The sequence below is a fragment of the Brachycentrus maculatus genome, unplaced genomic scaffold, assembly GCF_059751285.1.
Source record: "Brachycentrus maculatus isolate JH-2025_06_01 unplaced genomic scaffold, ASM5975128v1 h1tg000485l, whole genome shotgun sequence".
Lineage (NCBI taxonomy): Eukaryota > Metazoa > Arthropoda > Insecta > Trichoptera > Brachycentridae > Brachycentrus > Brachycentrus maculatus.
This window is the reverse complement of record NW_028281232.1, coordinates 21602-47182: the sequence shown is the minus strand read 5'-3', so window position 1 is coordinate 47182 and position 25581 is coordinate 21602. Positions and strand designations below refer to the sequence as shown.

The 25581-nt window shown below is 30.4% G+C and overlaps 1 long non-coding RNA gene across 1 annotated transcript in view; it reads left to right on the top strand.

Moving 5' to 3' along the window:
• LOC148302051 (uncharacterized) overlaps positions 1-25581 on the top strand; it is a 319967-nt gene that overhangs the window by 287704 nt on the left and 6682 nt on the right. The window contains exon 3 of the long non-coding RNA XR_015838711.1: positions 1075-1148. This is a non-coding gene — a long non-coding RNA (uncharacterized LOC148302051). The remainder of the gene's footprint in view (positions 1-1074; positions 1149-25581) is intronic.

The window sequence follows — 25581 nt, the reverse complement described above, 5'->3', positions numbered from 1 at the left end:
TTTAACTTTGTGAATTTTCAATTTAATTTCCTCGGTTTTTCATTTTCTTTTGAACCGAAATCATGTGTAAATAATTCATTAAATGATTTCACTCCAATAATTTTGATTCCAATCAAGATCTGTGGGAACGTATTTTTATTTTTTGGATAATGTACTGCAAAAAACATTAAAAAAATCAATAATTCTGTAAAAAAATAATTTCAACGTTTTGAGTGTGTAGGTACTTGTAGAGATGTCAAAAAAAATAATTTGAAAAATTTCATTTCATTATTTCATTATATTCACAAATCTGGATTATCTCCTATAATTGAATATAATTCAGATTTGTGAACAAGTATTTGGTCACACTCAAAATGTTGTAAATAAATTATCTGGTCAAATTATAAGATTAAATGATAAAAATTAAAATGATATTTTCTGGCGTTTCTCATGTGCGTGATTACAATCCAGGGTTCGGACCTCACATCCTAATAAAAAAGTTTCTGCTTAATAAAAAGCATCTTTTCATCTCACCAATAGATGGCTCTAGTGAAGTTCTAGTGATTCAAAAACGTTTCAAATTTGGTTCATATATATAGAACTTCCAAGAATTTGAGTAGTGTGGTTGTCAATAATGGGTAGAATTGGTGAATGTTACACGTGTGTAAAGTGACCACTTAAACCAGCCTATAACGGTCGTCAGCCCCGTAAATACCCAGACTATCATATTCTTCTTCATCTTTGATGAGATGTCAAAAAATAATTAAAAAGCATTTATATCTAGTAGGTAGTTTTTTAATAGTTTTATCGTGAAATTATATCAATTTCTTCTGAACCAATATTTGAAAAGAGACAAATAAACAAACAAACATATTTTTAAAGAGTTTAAAATAAACATAGGAAATAAGAGTTTTGTTCCGTAAAAAAATAAAGAAAATTCCTTTCAATATGGAAATTTTTTGTCAACATTGAAGAGAACATGGCATGTATTTATATAAGAATCTGTCCTTACGTAAACGCCAGGTACAATTTAGAGTTTTTCTTTTTCATTTAGACGAGGAAATTATTAATGATTGTCGCTTGTTTTGTTTTCAGGAAATTAAGAAACCCCTGATGGGTATTTCTGAAAATTGAACCGGCTGGCGAAACAAAGTCTGAAGAAATTCAATGTAAGTTTATAAACGATTTTATATTACATTAAAGGAATTAAAACATTATTTATTTAAGCTTGTATTTAAAGTTAAAAATAAGTTTTGTTGTGCAAAACTATTTTTAAGGTTAAATAAATTTCTTTTATTTTATTTTATTTGTAAACATCTTTTTTTTATATTTATATATATATAATTTTTTTTTTATTTATTTTGGAATTGTATAACTTTACATTTAGTATAATAAAAAATAGTTACATTCATAAAAAAGCCAATTACACAATTCCACAATCTTCCATTTTAATGTGGAGAGTTCAGTGTAGTGGCATTTACATTGATCATAGGTATTGAATTTGAATCCTAGTTGATTTAACATAAACCATATACTTAAACATTTTTTTTATAATAATAATAATAATAAACCCCCTATCCGAACCCCAATGGTGCAAAGGGCACTGTGTCGTATAAACGCATGAAGGAAAGGTAATCAGCCGTCCGCTTCAGGTACCAGTCCAGCGTAATATTGAGTAAATGTTACAGTGAAAAAATCACTTATATTTATTTGACCCCCCTGGGAATTGAACCCGGGACCTCCAGAACGGTAGCGGAGCGTGCTGACCTTTACACTACGGAGGTGGACAATATTTTATATAATCTATGTTAAATATTTTCGCTAATGATATAGCATCAATATTGATAACTCTATGAAAATACTGTTTATACATCTAGTAAAATAGATGTTTCAATGGTAAAATAAGTTAGAATGCAAGACCAAAATGGTTTGGATATGTGGAACGAATGAGTGACGGAAGAACTACATGAATGTGGTGATTAAATAAAATAGCGGGGAAGCGGCGTGATGGTTAATCGATTCGACTGAAAAACTGGTGTTGTGGGTTTGAATCCCTCCAATTGCAAAATAAATTCAAGAAATATTTATTTTCAATTAGTTTTGGTGTTTTGATGTTTTTTTTTTTTAAAAATACCTACCCTATTTGTAGGTACTATCCTACCTGCAGACAAGCCTCTAAACGTAAAAGCGTTGCGGGTTATTATTAGGTACTTTAAAAAGTTCAACGCCACTAAGGAAGTTTCACTTCAATAATATATACTAAGGATGTGTATCACATTCACTACTAATTTATAAATCCCATGAAAATACTAGGATGTCGATACTCAATACCATTTGTATGGAAACTTTGATATTATGCAATATCTCATTGCACGTATGGCCTCTTTCAGTGTGCTTTACGAAAACACAATGAAAATAACGTAAATGAAATTTAACATTATTTCATCACATTTTACATAAAAAGAATGCCGAAATGATAAATAATATAACATAAATGAAAATAAAAAAATAATCACATGTCAATATTATGCCCTGAACATGAAGTATATGGACACGCTAGACGTATTCTAGCAGAGAGTGCATTATATAATTACCTCTAGATTTGAAGTGTTACCTAATGTTATGTGGAAACCTCGTTAGCTAGATTACGTGATTTTTTAAAACAATTGTTTTTTTTCATACATATTCTTATTTGCCTAATATTTTTAAGTGTTTAAATACATATATTATTGAAATAAATTATAATGGTGTCAAAATTAGTACAGTACCAAAAAACACATGTAATTATGATACATACTACGAGCGATAAGTGTTTTTGGAGGTAATTTGAAATACTTTGTCAACGTTTTTTCCTTTCAGTGGATAATGCAGGAATTACGTAATTGCATGACGCGACTAATTTTACCAGATTATAGCTGTGAGAAAATATCTTGAAATGTTGGTACTTATAACATATTTGACTTCTACTCACAAGTATCAAACACTTGAAATATTAAATACATTAAAAAAATCTATTAGTCAACATTATTTTGAATGCTTGTAATAATTGTGGCGTAGTGGTTTCGCTAGTATACGATATTAAGCAAATACTGGGTTTGATTATCATTATTAATAAGTGATTAATTAAATATACTAAAACTAAACTTACTAACCATATAAATAAAATTACTATCATTTCTAATCTGAATTTCACTTGGTAAATACAGATTTTCTTCAAATTTATTGTAACATGCGTTTCCATATCATTTTATTACACCGCATTAATTTGTAGAACTCTATAATCATTATTTTAAATATTGAAATCAAACACTTATTTCTAGGATCTATTAACTTTTATGTTAATTTTTTTTTTATATTTAAAACATATAAAAAATATTAACTAACCGTAACAATGACTTTTCATTTTAACGGCATTATCAAACAACTGACAGTAGTTGGATAATACCCTAACAAGTCAAAAAAATTATCACGTATTTGTGTTATAAAAATAAATACATTTTACTTTGTAGACCCTTAAAATCAGTAAATGATTTTAATATTTAAGTATATAAAAACCATTTCCCCTTGTCAAAACCAGATCCGCTAACAAAATTTAAACTAAATCCATTATATAATTCAAATGTAACTTTGTTTTAAAATCAAAATAAATATTTTATTCCAACTTAATTATAATGTCTACCGGTTTCGAAACTAACCGTTTCTTTATCAAGACTGATTAATACTTAATAATAATTGGTCCTGATAAAGAAACGGTTAACTTCGAAACCGGTAGACATTTTAAGTAAGTTATAATAAAATATTTTTAGTGATTTTAAAACAAATTATTATTATTACATTATTTTATGATATCTCATCAAAAATTAAGAAAATAGTCTGGGCATTTACGGGGCTGACGACCGTCATAGGCTGGTTTAAAAGATCACTTTACACACGTATAACATTCATCAATTCTTATCTTAGATGAGATATCAAAAAATAATATGAACAATAACTCCTATAATTGGAAATAATCCAGATTTGTGAACAAGTATTTGGACACACTCAAAATGTTGTTAAGTTACATTTTAATTAAAGAATGCAAAATCACAAAGTTAGTGCTTCGAATATAAATTATAGATCCATTATATTCCAGAAACGCCTTATCATTCTCCGAGTCGTGACATTTTTAAAAATGTCATCAAAATTAGTTTAAAGATCCCCAGTCGGACGTCGCACTATGTTTTTCGTGTTCGTTTAATGGATTACAGAAAGTCAAATCCGATGTATATCTTAAAACACGGTGAGTTACATTAGGCAACATGGTGACTATCGCGGGCCCATCGCCGATCGCGTACCTACCTGACACAGTGCCGAATCAGAGAGCTCCAAGGATACATTGGAATGAGTTCCAGAAATTAATTAAAAAAAACAGGGAACTCAAATTATTTATAAATGTTTCACTTGTTATAATTTTTTTTCAATTACCTATCGTCCAAGTGACTCTGAAATCTAGCTACGGCTTATGCGACACCGCTTATCATGGCCCTACTCAGAATTCAATTTTTTTTTCTACTCACGAGTAGGCATAGAAATGAAACAAAGTTTCATAGCTTATGTCTACTCGTGAGGGGATTCACTCTTTATGTTTAAAGTTACTATAATTTCATGTAATTCATGAAAATTCTAGGCTCGCTACAAAAACATTTAAAACATTTAAATACTCTCACCAAAAACTTCCACACACTCCATAAAAATCCATAAATGGTGATAGGATTTTAATGGATTGTGTGGATGTTTTTGGTGAGAGTATTTTAACGTTTTTTTTTTATTTAAAATAAGCCTTGATGATGACAATGTATTGTTGAAACCGGTAGGTTGAATTGTATAAATAAAAAAAGTGGTGAAAACAAAGTTAGTTCATTTTATAAAGATATTCTATATTCTCATTCATTTTTGTTGACATGTATTTTTTTACTATTATTTATGAACTTGATAAGAGAATGCGGTTTAAAAAAGAGTCACCTTTTTCTGCAATTATTAAATTTAAATGTAGGGTACACGGGACGCCTAATCTCGAATCCAGCCCTGTAAGTTCAAAATCTTAATCCTCATCGGAGTAATGCCCAAACACGCGATGCCCAAATTTTCCGGGGGAATTTTTTCCGAAAAGAATGCTAACGACTAACGAAATATCTCTATTTGCCAGAAACAAAATGGCGACCGTATTTCCGTCATTTAGTGAACCGCTGGTTATGAAATTTGTAATGCTTCGAACAGTAAACAGTGCTTACTTGGAGTTTTATGGACGTCAACTTAGAATAATTTCGTTATAATATTTTTAGGTGAATACCAATAGGAACATTTCCTATGGCAGAGGTCTAATGACCAATGTTTTTAAGGTTTGAGGATTTTTTTGGTGTTCATTACTATAAATGAAAATACTGCTACAATTATTACCGTCGTGTAATTTTTGTGTGAGGAAAAGCAGAGAAGGTATTGATCATAATAATTTGCGGCTAAAAAGCGTATGATAGTAAAAATGAGCACCGAACACCGCTCGAGTTATTCAATAAAAACAAATGGGTCAATATTTGACTCTAGCGAAGCAGGAATACGATTTATCCGAGCAGTGCTCGGGCTCGTCAAATGCAATACAAACTTCTTACACGAGTCACGCTCGGGCTGGTCAGAGAACTACATATAACGCTTTCCTTATCATTCATCGTTCACTTTGTGCAAAATCACTTTAAAAAACACTACTTCATGAATACTGGTTTCGGAATAATAATTCTATCATCCGGTCATTAAAATTAAATTGTTACAGTCTGACATTAACCATTAATCATTTGTCTTCTTTGTCTCTTTCAAAATTTTATTTTTGTATAAATGTCAGACAGTAACAATTTCATTTATATCTACATTTGACCTGATGATGGAATGATTATTCCGAAACCGGTAGTCACAAAGTAGTGTTTTTTTTTTAAAATGTGGTATTAGTGGAGAGTGTTATATTACCATACCACAAAGTTAGCAATGCTTTTAATATACAAAATATAGTAAGGGAACTGGTTGAACCTCTTAAGTATCCGTTTTTGAACGATGTCGAACCCTTGTGGACTCCAGCCCTGAAAGGGTTTACAGTCGCTATTCGCGAGAAGTAACATTAAGTTAACGCTTTCATTTTGTGAAATGAAATAATCGTAGATCGGGTGTAAGTGCAGAGCAATCATTACGGCTTTTTAACAACGCCTTGCCGCATAATGCCCCTAAAATGGACGTCAGCCATAAAAGGTTGCGTGCTTCTCTGCCTATGTTTTGTGGAAATAATAAACTGGCGTATTTATATTTTTCTGTGAATACGGGGGGTGTTAACTTTGGCGGGGGGATGGTAAAGCGGCAAAGCCAGAAACCGCCGCATGAAATATTCGTACGTAAGCTTCTTCAGAAAAACAATATAATTCACGTTTCACAAGATACATCAAAATAATTGTGAAAAGTTGTGAAGGCAACGTTACACGATGTTGTTTTTAATAATTTATAACGCGTGGGCTGTGTTTCATGTATTTTTTCTTTTTATATTACGGAAAATAAACACTAGCCTTATTTGTATTGTTTACCAGTGGTTGTCTTTAATTTTCAATTTGTCCGGCTCCGTAGTGTGATGGTCAACACGCTCGGCTACCGTACTGGAGGTCTCGGGGGTCAAATAAATATAAGTGATTTTTTCACTCTAATATTTATTCAATATAACCCTGGACTGGTACCTGAAGCGAAGGGCTGATCACCTTTCCTGTATGTGTAAATGATCAAGATAACACTGTGTTTATATGATGCAGTGCCCTATGCACCATTGGGGCTATAATAAGGGTTTTGAAGATTATAATAAGGGTTTGTCTTTTATATTTATTTTAAGCTATGTGAATTATGTAATTGAAAGAACAAATAACTTGTTTTTTCATTCTATTTCCTATTTTTACTTGTGTATCTGTAGTTCTTGAAACTAGTCGTGTTAACATTTATTTACTCAAAAAGGTGAGATCTCCTACAAGTGTTTTATTTCATTTATTTTAATAATCATGTTATTCTTTGAAATTAATGCTGATTTTTTTTATAAACACGTATTACATAGACAGTTTTGTAAAAACAGTTTAATATCTATGAATGTGAATAAATAATAGATTTAACATATTTTTGATGACAACTACTCTATCTTTACGAAAAATTTTGTCAATATGCTGTCGGGCTTAAAACATCTCTCCCTTTAACGATAAGATATATTTAAGGCGATACAAGAATTTGTTTATCAATTTTTACTATTACTATCGTATCCAAATATTTATAAAAATATATGAGTATACCATATTTACATATATCGTTGAACTTATCCAACATAATTATGATATGTTTGAACTGCAAGAATAAACACAGTGAAAAAAGTCAAGGTCCTAAGATTACGCCAAAAACGAAGAATGACAAACATTACAGTAAAAAAATGGAATTTTTTAGGCAATTTACAGTAATTTCTGTTTAGTGGGTGTGACTAACTTAAAACACCTTTCATATCCCACATTAAGAAATCAGATTTTAGCTTTCATAAAATGTGTAGACATATTATGCATCTTTTGTTAATACCGAAATAAATCTTATCTTTTCCTAATTCAATAAAAAAACAGCAAAAATAAATTATTTCAATACTTACATAAAAAACATTTCGCCAAAATTTGAGTTAACGTGTTTCTGCAAAGAATCCTAGATTTAACGTACGATTTCGTTTACATATAATATAATGTGGGCAGCGTTGGGGAGAGTTATAGGCCGCAAGGGAGGGTTTTGCCTGTCGAGAATGGGCTTTCGAATGAATTAAGTGACAAATTTTGGTAAAAGGCTACCACGCTGACAGAACTAAAAGAAACGAAATGAAATTAGGACGAAAATATCAACATCTTGGTAACTGAACATTTCTTATTAATATTTGCTAGATATCTTTATGATATTCGTTAATTCACTGTGTTTCTGGACCTTATAATATTTATGAAAATGTGGTTTGAAAAAAATTGTTACAAATAGACTTAATTTGATGACAGTAGAAATAGTAATAAAAAAACATATGTTAATATATTATTAGATTAAAACCAATATTTTTAGCTTTTCCACTTTATTTTTATTTGACCAGCAACCGGGTTTCGTCGTTACCGACATCATCAGACTGGTCTGATGATGTCGGTAACGACGAAACCCGGTCGCTGGTCAAATAAAAATAAAGTGAAAAAGCTAAAAATATTGGTTTTAATCTTATAATATATTAAAAATGCAATTCTATCACGAAAAGTCAGTGCATAATATAAATCTATTAAAACATATGTTGTTAAAAAAATCCTCAATAACTAAAGAAAAATGCACATGAATTTAAATTTTAATGTAGCACTCATTTTTCATACCACGTTTTTGAGATTATTAATGTTATAACGATACGTTTCGAAAAGTACATATAGTTTCATCAACAGGTAAAAATATGAGCAAACGGATTGTATTTTCATCTCTTAAAGACATCTCTCGTAACCTAAGCTAGTCGTCTTTATATTAACACTCTTAAAAGTGGTCTTACACTGGTTATTAATTTTTATTATTCCAAATCAATAAATACGATTTTTTGTTTATTTATTTTTTGTCCGCCTCTGTAGTGCAGTGGTTAACGCGTTTTGATGCCATGCTGGAGGCCCTGGGTTTCATTTTTAGGGAGGTCAAAATATAAATCGGTATTTTTACACTCTAATATTTATATAATATTGCCCTGGACTGGTACCTGAAGTGTAAGACTAATAACCTTCTATTCATGTCATTAACGATACACTTAAAACAACATCAGTTTTAAGTAGTGCCCTTTACACCATTAGGTGTTCAAAAGTAGTTTTATTTTAATATCTCTCTGACAGCGAAATTCGTACCCCTATTTCAAACCCTAAGTATCTATAAGTACGTAAGACTGTTAGCCTAGGTGGTTCGTGACCAAAAATTAAGTTAACCAACAACTGAAAATTTCGTATGCTAATTTATACTCGTGAAAAGTACAGACATCTTTCAGAAAATGGATTTTCTTTGTATTTTTCAAGTAATGAAACTCAACTTGCCATTATGACTCGACATAATATTTTTAATTTATGTTGAAGTATTTTTTGTAGCCGCGACAAAAATGGGTAATTATTTATGGGTGTGTTTAATTGATAAAAAATAATAATAACCTTGCGTTGTAACCCATTAACCCAGAATGTTGGAATATTTAATCATTTTTAATACGTCACAATTTTCATTGTGACGTTAGATATCGTCATCAAAATTATTTTAAGTGCTGTATTTTACAAATAATCTTTAAACTGCATACAAAGTCACAACATTTTCAGTTTTTCCTAATCCCTGTTTACAAATCTTATCTCCATGAAGGAGTTGTTTTTTTATATTGAATTATATATAAGTTGTTTTATATTGACATTTTAACATAATTAAAGAAGATAATGGAAGTCTGAGTATTAAAGGGCATACGGCCTGTCGAAGGGTGTTTTAAGTGATCACTTGATACACGTGTAAAATTCACCGTTCTATTCAAGATTACCAACCACGCTTCTCAATTTTTTGAAGTCATACATACATATATGATACATCTCATGACGTTCCGTGATTAAGCTCACATAAGACATCACTGATTGTGTTTACAAAACTTTATTATGCGACCCTTTTATACGTATGCAAAATCCAGACTTTCTTACTTATCAGTTATGATTATTTTATATACTGCGAAACGCCTAAAAACATGATTTTAAATTTTCATGCAGCTTTTACCAACATATAATAATATTTTTTGATATCTCATCAAAGATGAAGAAGAATATGGAAGTCTGGGCATCTACGGGGCTGATGACCGCCACAGGCTGGTTTAGTGATCACTTTACACACGTGTAACATTCACATCTTTGATGAGATGTCAAAAAATAATATGAAGTATTTGGACACAATAAAATGTTGTAACCTATGGTCAATTTCTGTTTATAAAATACAAAGATATGTAGGTATAATTATATTTAAATTTCGTTAGTTCTCCAGACACCTCTTCTTCTCTAGTATTGTTCTCCGGTGGTCTTGTCTTCAGAAATCTCACGTAAAGTACTATGATGCGTCATCCATTTATTTTTCTGGTATGTGGTCCGCCTACTCTAACTCATGTGCACCTGGTAGAATTTAATATTAATTACATATTATGCACAAACAACTTAATTACATACATTCACATCATGGTTTGTTTACGCTCTTAACAAAGCGTGATGTGAATGTATATAAAGGTAAAATCTTGAATTTTATGAATGAATCAGATTTAAAAAAAAATGGAAATAAGAATTTTTTACCATAAAAATATTTTTTACCAAAATATTTTTTTACCATAATGTTCTAAATCAATAAAAATATTTTAAATTTGGAGAACCTTTTAAAATAAAAATTCTATATAAAAGTTTATTTGTGTTTTCCATGATTGTGCTATGGGAAATAAAATAACAAAATAAAATAATTAAAAGAAGAATTCTTACAAAGATTAAGGAAACACATGTTTTTAAACCACTTGAGTTTTATTAAAGACTACTTGTTTCGGAAGCTAAACTTCCATCGTCAGATCTGAATAATAACTGAATAAAAACAAGTGTTTCCTTAATCATTGTAACATGTCTTACCACAAAGCTAATGCCGAAACAATAAAAAAAATAGAGAATTTCTTTAAAACAAATCATTATTTTATTAGGGATTCGATCATTCAAAGCTTATCACTCTACACAATGCACAAATGTGCTAAAGTATTGGATATATCTCAAATATAATAAATTTGACAATGATATAAAAAAATTGAGTTGTAAAGACCATTTTGTTTTATTTTTCAAATTAATTTTACTTGGTAATTACTACTATTTATTAAAATCTATTGCAACACGTGTTTCCATGCATTCCGCATTATGTTCAAACACCGCATGTGAAGATAAGTTCTTAATTCTTTAACGTCCTTTTGTCCGAAAATGTAGCAGTTACCCATTAGTTACACCTTTACATTATCAGGACTATAGTTTTGCAACTCTAGCAAAAAAAGTGCTCAGTTGCTGTTTGCTAGCCTGCGGGATACTGCTGGGAGGAATTTGTCTGTATCCCACAAATAGAATGTGTACTATCTTCGATTCCCTCAGGATATTAATGCTTAGATGACAATAATACTATTTATGTTAGATATTTAGTTAAAACATCTAACTAAGTAATAAAATAATCTTTTTTTGTATATTAAAAGCATTGTTAACATTGTAGTATGGTAATATAACACTCTCCTTATTGTGTGATACCAAAGTGAACGGTGAATGATAAAGAGAATTTTATTAATATAATCTATTACATGTATGAGAATGATGTACGGTGTTAATGAAAGAGGGATAAAAGTAAACTGAATGCAGTCGAAATGTAATCTCTCAGTGACGCAAAACGATGTTTGATAGGTGTTTGAATGGTGATTTATGTAAGTAAGAAATGCAAGGCTGAAATAAGCATTTTCGATAAAATTAAGAAAGGTGTGTTGAGATGATTTGGGGATGTGAATTAAATAAGTCAGAGAGAGAATGATCAAACAAATTTATGAGGCAAAAGAAGTTGGCAAAGACAAATAAAGCAGAGAAAGATCGAGAAAAATATGGCACGATCGAGTATTTCCAATATTCGGGTTGGTTAGGTCAAGAGTTGGAATAATCAGCAGGCATGTAAAAAAATGAGGAAGGGTCGAAGATTGTTTGCAAATACAGATTAGTGAAGCGTTTTAGTCTCTTTGCCTCTTTATATGGGGAAACGGCAAAAAGAAAGTTTTTTTTTTTAAGTTTTAGAAGTTTAAATCAACGAATTAATCTTAAAATAACAAAAATATTTCACGAAAAATACATCAGATCATACATTTTACTTTACTTTTACTGTTCATTTCATTTTACTTTAAGTGTTCTGTTATTTCATTAAATCATTTGCGTTATGTTCGTGTACATTTTTTCATCATATTTTTCATAAAATAGATGCCAAATGAACCTTAAAGCTCGCAAACTTCACCTTAAGGTCTTAGAATAAAGATAAACACTAACATTAGGAACAAATTCATTTGAATGTTTCAATAAACGTCACACACCGAAAGTTTAACCTATTATTTCAGGAGAGATGTTATCAAATCCGATAATCACGCTGAAAAGTCGCGCTAATCTGACGGGGAACATAAACACAGCTAGCGTAATATTCTCGCAAATTTCGCTGTTGAAATATCTAGATTTTCCAAGCTCTGACCGATCGACCTTAATGGAAACGCGATAAGCTCAAGTGTGGTTTTGTGCTGTGCTTTATGCTGTGTTTTGTACCGTGTGTATTGTGTATTGTGCGCTGCAGCCTGGCGGGCGTAGAGGTGGTTGATTGTAGAACATAAAGCATGGTGGATTGGAAGCTGAAAGAATGTGTCGTGGTGGACACGCGAGCAGGAAGTCGTAGCGGGGTGGGTCCTTGACCTCGTCAGCCGTTTGATTTAATGTTATGTCATTATTGTACAATACAAGGGTGGTAAAACTATAAACAGCGATTGAATCAATACATATATATATATATATATATATATATATATATATATATATATATATATATATATATATATATATATATATATATATATATATATATATATATATATATATATATATATATATATATATATATATATATATATATATATATATATATATATATATATATATATATATATATATAAATATATATATATATATATATATATATATATATATATATATATATATATATATATATATATATATGTATATATATATATATATATATATATATATATATATATATATATATATATATATATATATAAATATACATACATATATGTAAATTTATGTATGTATTTATAAAATATAAATAGTTTATTGATTCGGCATCAACAATGTGGAATGACAAGATGATTATTTAAAAAAATTAAACGCTTGTGTAATATTACTTACTCAATTTTATCATTACACGCCAGTTTCAAAAAGAACAGTTGTTTTCATCGACAGGTGAAAAGTTTATATATGAGAGTACGCTCCAGAATTGAGATTTAGGTGAGGTTTTTCTAATTTTTAAACGTATATTTTCATATTTAAAAATATATATATATATTGAATTCTATTTTATGTTTTAATTTCTTTTTTTGATAATAAACTTTTGAAAATGGTTTTATAACGTTTTTTTACATAGTTGAAATAAATGTTGCAATTTTTCTTAAAAAAAACACAAAAAGAAATCATCATTCAAGAAATCAGGCGAATCTCAAATAGTGGAAAATTGCTCGAGATACTTATGAATTCATGAACCGTAATTGCAAATGGATATATTTCAAATTAGGCATGGCGAAAACATGAAATACGGTGTGAACCCTACTTGGCTTCAATGTAACGATCTTAACACTAGTTTCCATGATTAATAGTATGTTCATACAGCCGCATTAACGGTACGATAATTTATGAAATATCGTTACCAGAACACTCGTCCGATTTATGCGATATTATCAGAACTGGACTAATGATGTAGTATTCCACACAACTTTGTATAAATCAAAGCCAAAACTCACTTTTATATGACCATTTGTAAGGAGGGAGTTTACGTTTTCAGTGTCTTCGATTAAAAAAAATATATATTTCAGGAAGTATTACCTATCGTCCAAGTGACTCTGCCATCTAACTACAGCTTATGCAGCACCACTTTTCGTGTTTCTACATACTTTAGCTACAGCTTTAATTATGTTTTAAAAAAATCATAGCTTGTATTTCATTAACTATTTTTTACCCTTATCCACACCCAATGGTGCATAGGGCACTGAATCATAGTGACGCAGTGTTATCTTGATCCTTAATTGCATTAAGGCAAGGTGATCAGCCCCGTGCTTCTTGTACCAGTCCAGGGGTGATGTCAAATAAATATGAGAGTGAAAAATCACCTTTATTTATTTTAACCCCCATGGGAATAGAACCCGGGCTACCCGATACCCAATACACTACGGAGGTGGACGTTTGTATACAAAGACGTTTGTGCATATAGGACATTAAGTATACAAACTAATATTAACACTTATTTTAACATTATTTGTATTTTCATCTTCTTACAATTGATCTTTTAAATCTTTATTATTATTATTATTATTATTAAGTGGTGGGTAAGTTAATTTTTACATGAAAACTAATATTTACATTTTTTTTAAACATTATTTTAAAATAATTAAGCAGTGGCAAACTTTTTTTAACTAACCTTACCTAACCTAACCTAACATTTATTTTTAAATTCATCAGAACTCTTTTCATTCTTCATACATTCAGGCATCTCGTCATACATTTTTTGGACCTTTATATTTCACCAATTCTAACCATTATTGACAACCACACTACTGAAATTCTTCGAAGTTCTATATATAAGAACCAGTTTAGAAACATTGTTCTTGAATCACTAGAATTTCACCATAGACATCTATTGGTGAAATGAAAAGAAGCTTTTTATTGAGCAGAAACTCTTGCATTAGTATTTGAGATAAGAATCCTTGATTATAATCACACAAATGAGAGACGCCAGAAAATATCATTTTCTTTTTTATCATTTTTAGCTTATAATTTGACCAGTTAATTTATTTTGATTTGTGAACAAGTATTTGGATATACTCAAAATGCTGTAAATATTTCTTTTTAATGGCAATCTTATTTTATCCTTATTTCTAGTTATATGCTCATGAAATTTATAATACTTCTGTACTTTCCGCCTTTCTTCCATTTCAGCATTTTTCATTGCAATAATAATGCTTCAGATGCAAACATTGAAAATTCTTCTGGAAAAAAGCGATGTTAGTCACGTTTTTTAAATGTTGATTTGAAATACATATTTATTTTTTGGGATAACCTAACATTCAAAGTCAATTTGCAATCTAGCTACGGCTTATACACCACCGTTTTTCATATTTCTACTTAGGCGCAAACTTTATAAATTTTACGGCGTATTCTTGTTTGTCCGCCTCCGTAGTGTAATGGTCAGCACGCTCGGCTACCGTTCTGGAGGTCCCGGGTTCGATTCCCAAGGGGGTAAAATAATTATAAGTGATTTTTTCACTGTCATATTTATTCAATATTACCCTGGACTGGTACCTGAAGCGGAGGGCTGATCACCTTTCCTTCATGTGTAAACGATCAAGATAACACTGCGTTTATATGACGCAGTGCCCTATGCACCATTGGGGTGCGGATAAGGGTTTTATTTATATATTCTTATTTGTGGGTAAGTGTACTATTTTTGTTTAACACATGAATTATTTTAAAAAAATAACTTGTTTTTTGTAAAAAACATGCAATTTATTCTAAATTATCCATGTATTTCCATAAATAAAATTTTACCTGGTAATTGACACTATTTGTTTAAATTTATTGTAACACGTGTTTCGCATCATTTTCAAACACGGAGTTTTGTAAATGATGCGGAATGCATATTAATACGTCGTAATTTTCTGAAATTGTGGTATTTACCACGTGAAATTTAACTTTAAAATGTATAGATATTATTAACGAAATCATATGGAAAAAACTTGGAGTTAATTTATATGGAAAAAAGTATGGAATTTAAATTATATGGAAGTATGGAATTTAAATTATATAAAAAAAGTATGGAAGTTAAATTATATGGAAAAAAGTATGGAAAAGTGGGAGTTGGGAAATACAGTCGAAATTCAATCTCTCGAATAATGTGCGACAAAACGATGTTTTATAGATCTTTGAATGCCATATGAGGAATGAATGCAAGGTTTATGGCTTTTCATACAAATATTATTTTTAGATATAAAAAAAAACTATTTAAACATCACGCTACTTTCAAACGTAGGCAGAGAGAATAGAATACCATACCAATCTGTCTTTGCAAACATATTGCAAAAGACATTCTTGCATTATCTCATACATACGCCCCAATTATTCGACTCCTGACCTGACCACTAAAATTTAAGACTGAAATTCAATCCATTCAATTAATTTATTTTAATTCATTCTTCATCTTTGATGAGATGTCAAAAACTAATATGAAAATAACTCCTATAATTGGAGATAATGTGTGCACAAGTATTTGGACACACTCATGTTGTAAATAAATTAACTGGTCAAATTATAAACTAAAATAATAAAATGAAAATAATATTTTCTGGCGTTTCTCATGTATGTGATTATAATTTAGGATTCGGACCTCGCATACTAATATAAGAGTTTCTGCCTAGTAAAAAGCTTCTTTTCATCTCACCAATAGATGTCTCTTATTCAAGAACAAAGTTTCTGAATTGGTTCATATATATATAGAATTTCCAAGAATTTGAGTAGTTTGGTTGTCAATAATGTGTAGAATTGGTGAATGTTACTCGTGTATAAAGTGATGACTTAAACTAGCCTATGACGGTCGTCAGCCCCGTAAATATGCCCAGACCTCCATATTCTTCTACATGATTAGATGTCAAAAAAATAATTCAGCATTGTTGTTATCCTTTACAATATTAGAGATTTCTTTTTTTAATTTGAATTTGATTGTTTTATTTTAAATCACACTTTTCAAAGCTATTGTTTCTCTTCTGAATCATTAGGAAGGGTGTTTAGGACCTCCACCCTTAACTCAAATTTCATTATTTGTAGAGGTCGAAGTACCGCAATCAAGTTCTACGATTTGTCGTTAGTTTAACGTTCTCCATTTTATATTCGTTCCCCGATTCTGTTTTAGGGAAATAAACAAGGTCTTGATACATTTAAGGGTATTTTTCTTATTAGGGGTTTAAATCAAATTATTGTTAGCTGTTAAACAATTTATTACTCAAACAAAAACAGCGTCGATTTTATTTTAAATGGAAGAAAACGAAGCATTTCAATAATATTCCTAGAGTAAATGTTTTTAAAAAATAGTTTTGGGTGGATTTTGTATTTAGAATTCTCACAAACATTTAATGAAGGTTTTTTGCAATTTTTATGAATTTTAAACATTTTCACTTGGCAATGAGAACATATTTTTTCTCGAAACTAGTTGTGCTTACGTAAATAAACTCAAAAAGTAGTTAAACATAATATGTCATATATATTTGAAGTTTAAATAAACATTATATTATTGAAAATGATATTTTCATTTTTTTTTATATTTGAAAAGAAATTAGAAAAAAATCTCAGGTGCATTCATGAAAGTTTCTGTATTTTTTTTTATTTTAAAGATAGAAATTGCCAATGAATTTTAAATAAAAAAAAACGTTTGTTGTTATTTTTAACACACAAACAATTTTTAGAAATTATGAATTTGTGTTTTTTAATTTATTTTTTATATTTATTAAGCCTTCACTCGTTTACGAGTGATTTAATGGTATTTTTATGTAATGTTACATACATGCTTTTAAATCAATTTATGACATTCATTTGATCAAGTTTTTTGAATTTTTTCCATATTTCTTTTCAATTTCACAAAATTTTTAAAGTCAATTTTCTTCCATGTGTGTACATAAAAAATTGGATATATTTCCTCCTCAAGGATTTTCCAATATCTTGGGTGCTTTTGCGTTTGTACTCCCAACAATTCCTTGACATCAAGTGCTTATCCTGACCAGAGCAGATGTCCTTATCCTGTACCTTATAATGTCCTTTAACAAAAGCAGTGTAGTGTAAAAAGCAAATTGATTTTTCGCAAGAAAACCCGGAGTTAAGGAAATCCTTTGAGATAGGTAAAGACTTATATACGAGTATATATAATATAATACACGAGTACCTTTTTCAATTACACAATTGCAGTATCAGTTTATACTGTTTTTTTATTATTAAAATTAAACAAAGTATAATACCACCTATTGAGTTTTATTTCATTACACACGACTAGTTTTGAAAATTACAAATGTGGATGTCCTCACCAAAATGTTACATTTCCATTATAAATGATTTTTAGCTATCAGGAATTCTAGCTTGGTAAATTGTTACGTCTCGGTTCGATTTAATGATTTTATATTGGTTTAACACAGGATCAGTCACATTTTGTCGCAACTTTAATAAAGATTTCGATAGAATACATTAAACAGAAAAGATGTACACTCATTTAATTTTTTTGTGCAATATTGGAAATATAACTTTTTGGTAAGGATCTCCACAAATGTTGTTATCGACAGGTGAAAAACTTACAAAAAAATATTTATAAATAAAGAATTTGGTGAGGTTTTACCTAGACGGAGAGGGGTTAAGGGGCGGGATTTTGAATGGGAACATAGACAATAATGGTGTAGAATTTTGGAAAAGCATATTATGAATTAATGCTTTATAAGAAATATTTTTTTTATGTATTTCTAAATTATCTAAATTGTTAATGACTTACCCTCTGAAGCCAGCCAAATGCCAAGTCATAAGCCCTGGAATGCCCAGATTTTTATTATATTTCAAAAAAAGGGAAAAATGATCTCTTCTCCGTCTTAGTCCTCATTACTGAGGGTTGTGACCCTTGTGGAAGCAATGACTCTTTTCCAGTTATCCCTTGACTGCGCTGCACGCAGAGCTCCAACCACCGAGGTGCCTGCTGCTGCCTTAACTTGATCGGTCTGAAGAATCGATATCAAGTTAAAACACCTTTAAAATATAATGTTTATAAAAAATTAATTTATAGTTTTTTTTTACAAAGCCTCGTTTATCGAGGGGATTAGAGTATGTGCGAACTTAATGATCGCTATTCTACGGCGCGATAATGTGAACCGACCGCGGGAATGGCGTTGCTGAGTGATAACAGTATATCAGGCCGTTTCAGACGAGCCTAATGTTTATTTTGGCGAGTGTGGTGAAGCCTTTATTGTTTATTCGGCTAATGAAATCACCGTTAACCCCGCCGCAGTTTTTATCCCCAGTAATTCCGTATGCTATACGAACCCGTCTAGAAGTTATTATGGTGCTTACGTTACTAACCAAAACAAGGACTCGTTTACTGCGTCAAAATAAGATTAAATTCAAATTAACTTTATTATTTTTCGACATTTCAACATGGATCAAGAATGAGTTTTATTTATTGTTTCGGCATTCACTTTGTAGTAAGATATGATGAAATTGTAAAAGAAAAACACTTTTTTTTACTTCATGAGTTTATTTTACTGACAATTATTTTGGGAAGCTATGCTTCCATCTTCAGCTCTAAATGTAAACATTTAATATTTACATCTTCAGGTCCAAATGTAATGCTTACAATTAGACCTGAAGATGGAGACATAGCTTCCGAAAATAGTTGACGAAATATTATATAAATGTTTTGCGTGTTTCTTGAAACATGCTTTTTGCCTTGTGTTTTTTTAAATGCTTTTTTACTATACCCGTATATTCATTTATATTTTACCCTGTGTTAGTTTTGTTTAATTTTATTTCTTTTTTAAAACTTTCTTATTTGTGTTTCATTCTTGTATACCTCAATCCCATGTCCCAAAATGAATATTGGAAATTACTCATCAGGAATATTATATAAATGACTCTTGCGTGTTTCTTTAAACATGCTTCTTGCCTTGTGTTTTTTAAAATGCCTTTTTTCTTTACCCGTCTGTTGTTTTATATTTTATATATTTTACCCTGTGTCGGTTTTGTTTAACTTTTTATCTTTTTTTAAAACTTTCTTATTTATGTTTCATTATTGTCAATCTTTATCCCATGTCCCAAAATGAAAAATGGAAATTACTCATCAGGAATATTATATACATGACTCTTGCGTGTAATGTTTTAAAATAATAATAATAATAATAAAACCCTTATATGCACCCCAATGGTGCATAGGGCACTGTTTCATATAAACGCAGTGTTATCTTTATCGTTTACACATGAAGGAAAGGTGATCAGCCCTCCGCTTCAGGTACCAGTCCAGGTTAATATTGAATAAATATTACAATGAAAAAATCACTTATATTTATTTCACCCCCCCTGGGAATCAAACCCGGGACCTCCAGAACGGTAGCCGAGCGTGCTGACCATTACACTACGGAGGCACATGTTTTAAAATAAATAAATTCTTAGTGTATGCTTGCGACTGCGTTGAAAAACTGCAGAGCTTTCGTAGGCAGAAATTGAAAATAGAGTTGTTTTTCCCGTAACTTTGAAAGGGGGTATTAAAAAGTCCTAGTTTATTTATCGTAAGGCATTATATTATATCATGCGATTATATAGTGCACGTTCCTACCGCGCGATAAAAATCTGTTGACCTCACGTTCAACGAATCACATTTTAAATTTCAACCATTTTTACGCTGCAGCAGCTAAAGGTGTCACGGCCGTCTGTGTGTAATGGCAAAATGGCCGAGGGGTGGCAATTTATTATAGATAAGAACTTTCGGTATGTTAATTCAGAGAGAACAAATTAATAATAAAAATTAAAATGGAGAAAAATTCAGATTGTAGATTTCAAAGGCGAATTCATTTTTAAAGAAAGCATGGCGTAAATTGTACACATTAATTCTATTGTGACGAAAAGTAATTACGTTTTTTTTAATATTTCCATAATTTGATTCTGTAGTAATTTTTATGGTAATGTTTATCATTTTACTTACTTATTACCCTTATCCGCACCCAATGGTGCATAGGGCACTGCATCGAATTGACGCTGTGTTTTCTTGATCATTACTTACATGAAGGCAAGGTGATCACACTTGCGCTTCAAGAACCAGTACAGGTTAATATTAAATAAATATTACAGTGTAAAATCACTAATATTTATTTTCAACCCCCCCTGGGAATCGAACCCGGGACCTCCAGCACGGTAGCTAAACACGCTGACCATTACAGCACAGAGGCGGACAAATCATTTTCAAACGCATTATTTTCAAACACCATATATGGTACTTGAAAATAATTTATCTTAACAAATAACAGAAAAGATTTTACAGAAAAAAAAGGTATTTATCAAGTAAATATAAAATAAAAAACAAGATTTTTTTATCTCCAAAATTTTAAATGTGCCCGAACCCTTATAACATTTTAAACCTTGTTGCGTTGCCGTATACGGTGTTTGAAAATGATTGAACTTAACACGTAACAGAATAGATTTTATGAAAAAGTGGTTTTTATCAAGTAAATATAAAATTAAAACCAAGATTTTTTCCAACATTTTGAATGTGTCCGAAACCTTGTTACATTTAAAAAATAAGGCTCTTTTCCAAATAAGAAGTTCACTTAAATCAACCATTAACGCTGTTGCAAACTCACACGTGAATTCCTTGCGAATTATTTTAAGTTTTGTAATTTCAACTCATCATTTTTAATGCCTCGACCAAACTGTAAAAATGATAGGGAAAGGTATTTGTTTTTGTATGGTTTAAATCTTTTCATCTGGTCATAAATCGCAATTATCGTTAATTAAATTTTGAATATTTTTTTCATTTCCTAGCCAGGTGGTTATTTAAGTACATAAAAAATGGCGTATAAACTTCTTTGTTTTGTTTGACCTTCGGTAACAAATTTGCAAACTTGAACTGGTACTTGAAGTGTGGGACTGATTTCTTTACTTTCGATTTAATAATGATCTTTATTACACTGCATCGTTTAAATGCAGTGTCATTAGCACCATGCGGCACAGAAAAAGAAAGAAGAAAAAAAACACCATTTTGTTTGCTTTTTGTACTTAGTTACTTTTACTATTCCATTCATCATTGAATCCATAAGTCTCTAATAACTTGTATTTTATTCACAATACTAAAATCCAATATTTGTCGCCAAATCATTTTTTTTGTTGAATTTTTATTGATTTTTTTACATCATACGTATTTAAATAATACAAAACCGGTAAATATACAATTCATTTCAAGTATAACGTTTTTACCTCTCTAATAAAGTAGAAAATAGTGTTTAGAGAGGGAGCTCGTTTTACAATTTTTTTTAAAAAACAAAGTAAATTTAAATAAAAATTAAAAATAAATTAAATACATTAAAAATAAAAAAATAAATCCTTTAGTATGAAGTCTAAATAGGGGTGAGTCTTAAATGTTTTTGTTAGTAATTATTATTTTTAAATATATTGGTATCCATATGATATTCATTTTGAATTAAAGTTTTACTTGGTAACTACCATTTATTCTTAAAATCTATTGTGACACGTTTTTCGATGTTTTACGCATCATTTTAATATCGACGGTGTTTGGAAAAAAATGCATTGAAATAAGTGTTACAATAGATTTTGATATACAGTGGTATTTACCAAGCAAAACTCATATAAAAAAATATAGATTTTACTACAAAATGGCTTGTTGGGTAATATATCCAAAATAAAACATGGTTATTGGATTGGATTCTTCTTTATTTACATTTATATATGATAATATGTGACGCGTTTCGTCTTATTCAGACATAATCAAACACTGACTAGCAGTCAGTATTTCAGGTATCACTCAAAATTGGGTGCTTTGCCAGTAAATTTAAAAAAAAGCAGTCAGTATTTGATCATATCTTTAATTAAACCATATCCGCTCCCTAGGTGAAACATATGGAGTCCACGAACTGTCTCCAGGCTTTTCTGTCGGCTGCCAGCTCCCTTGCATCCTCCCAAGTCAGATCCGCGTCCCGAAGTTCTGACGAGAACTGCCGACGAATTGTCAGCAGTGGTCGTCCTGGGCGGCGCGAACCTGATGCCTTGTAAAAGAGGCAAGCTTGATTAAGGCTCTCAGGAGGCATGCGAAGTACATGGCTAAGCCAACTGAATCGCTTTTTCTTGACGACAGTTGTGACCAAGATTTGCTACTTCTTACGCCTTATCTCTTCATTCCTCACAAAGTCGAACCTCCGCACGCCTAAAATTCTCCACAGGCACCTATTCTCGAAGCTCAGTACACGGCTGCTCTGGGCTTTTGCAAGGTGCCATGTTTCACAGCCGTATAAGAGAACAGGAGCAATGCAGGCATTTTATAGGCGGCATTTGGTCTTCACCGAGTATAAATCCGATCTCCAGACAGCCTTCATACTGTTAAATGCGGACCCTGCGAGTCCAAATCGCACTCCCAGTTCCTTTTGAAGGCTGTCATTTTCAGTCGCGTACACTCCCAAGTACTTGAAACTCTCGACCCTTTGGATGCGCTGGTTACTCAACATCAAGGGTTGTTGGGCATCTAGGCATGAGGTGTTGCAAAACACGTGGGTTTTTGCAACATTTATTGTAAGCCCCATGTGCGCAGAGTGCCTATTTACCCTGTCGATTTGATCATATCAATATGTATATATATATATATATATATATATATATATATATATATATATATATATATATATATATATATATATATATATATATATATATATATATATATATATATAAATATATACATATTATTTTTTGAAATCTCATCAAAGATGAAGAAGAATATGGAAGTCTGGGCATATTCTTAAGCCCCGTAAATGCCCAGACTTCCATATTCTTCTTCATCTTTGATGAGATTTCAAAAAATAATATGTATATATATATATATATATATATATATATATATATATATATATATATATATATATATATATATATATACATATATGTATATATATATATATATATATATATATATATATATATATAAATATATATATATATATATATATACATATATATATATATATTTATATATATATATATATATATATATATATATATATATATATATATATATATATATATATATATAAATATATATATATGTAAATAAAAGTAGAATTCAATCCAATAACCGTGTTTAATTTTGGTTATATTACCCAACAATTCAAAATGGAATTCCAGCAACTGCCTGCGCTAACAGTAAATATACAAATAACTGCCGAATCAATTAATGAAATTGTATAGTGTTCACTTGTATTTTTATGTTGTGATAACACAAATACTCAAGCTAAGAAGGCTATTGTGGTGACATTCTCCCTATCTGCAGTTTACGGCAGTTGAACCCGCCACCTCTGGATCGATAGATGACTCACAACCCCTCTTTTAATAATAAAAATATAATACTTTACTGCACTTTCCGTCGTTCTTTCGCATCAGCATTTTTCATTGCAATAATAATGCTTCACATACAGACATTGAAATACTTCCTAGAAAAGCGGTCCAAGTCACGTTTTTTAATGATAACTTAAGGGTGAATTTAAAATGAAAAAAATGTGTTTATGGAATTACCTAACCGTTTTACTCACTCTTAATCTAATTGAGAGTGAGTTTCTGAGGACAAAGCTGTATCTGGGGAATGAGTTTTTTTTTGGTATTTTGTTTTATTATTATTATATCATATTATTAATAGAATTATATTATCCACTGACACTTCGTGATGGAATTGCATTTTTAATATATTATTAGATCAAAACCAATATTTTTAGCTTTTCTACTTTATTTACCACAAAATAAAGTGGAAAAGCTAAAAATATTGGTTTTAATCTAATAATATATCATATTATTAAACCATATCCGCTCCCTAGGTGGAGCATATGGAGTCCACAAACTGTCTCCGTCGGCCGCCAGTTCCCTTGCATCCTCCCAAGTCAGATTCGCGTCCCGAAGTTCTGACGAGAACTGCCGACGAATTGTCAGACTTCCATATTCTTCTCAAATATTACTCAAATTCTTGTCAAAAAATAAAATGTAGAATGTCACGCGTAACACTTTTTTAAATATAAAAGATATTGAATTTAGTTGAGGCTTAGTGCAAGAACATAAAATATACTTATGTTAAAATAATAATTTAGAGTACAAATCTATTCATTAGGAATTGCCAGATGTCTAGACCTAGAAAACCTAGATAAAAAGAAACAAATTTATTCAAATATGTCGACTAAAAAATATTTAATCAGTTGATAAATGAATTATATCAGTGATTTAAAATATTTAATATTATTTTTTGACATCTCATCAAAGATGAAGAATATGGAAGTCTGGGCATTTACGGGGCTTACGACCGTCATAGGCTGGTTTCAGTGATCACTTTACACACGTATAACATTCACCAATTCTACCCATTATTGACAACCACACTACTCAAATTCTTGGAAGTTCTATATATATGAACCAATTTATAAACCTTGTTCATGAATCACTAGAACTTCACTAGAGACATCTATTGGTGAGATGTAAAGAAACTTTTTACTAAGCAGAAACTCATATATTAGTATGTGAGATCCGAATCCTGGATTGTAACCAGCCTATGACGGTCGTAAGCCCCGTAAATGCCCAGACTTCCATATTCTTCATCTTTGATGAGATGTCAAAAAATAATATGAAAATAACTCCTGTAATTGGAGATAATCCAGATTTTGTGAACAAGTATTTGGACACACTCAAAATGTTGTAAAATATTTAAGTTGAAAAATTTAAGTTCGTAAAATTTAATTATTTATTATTCGTAAAAATGCAGATAGATCTCTTTTGCTTTGATGCTTTCCGTTCTACTTTCATAATCTCCCATCTACAAATTCTACTGTTGCGCGCACTTGTAGTCAATTGCCATTTTTTGCCGACTCACTGAAAAAGCAGATTAATATCTTTGAAAAAAAGTATCAATTGGGACCATTCTGCAGAT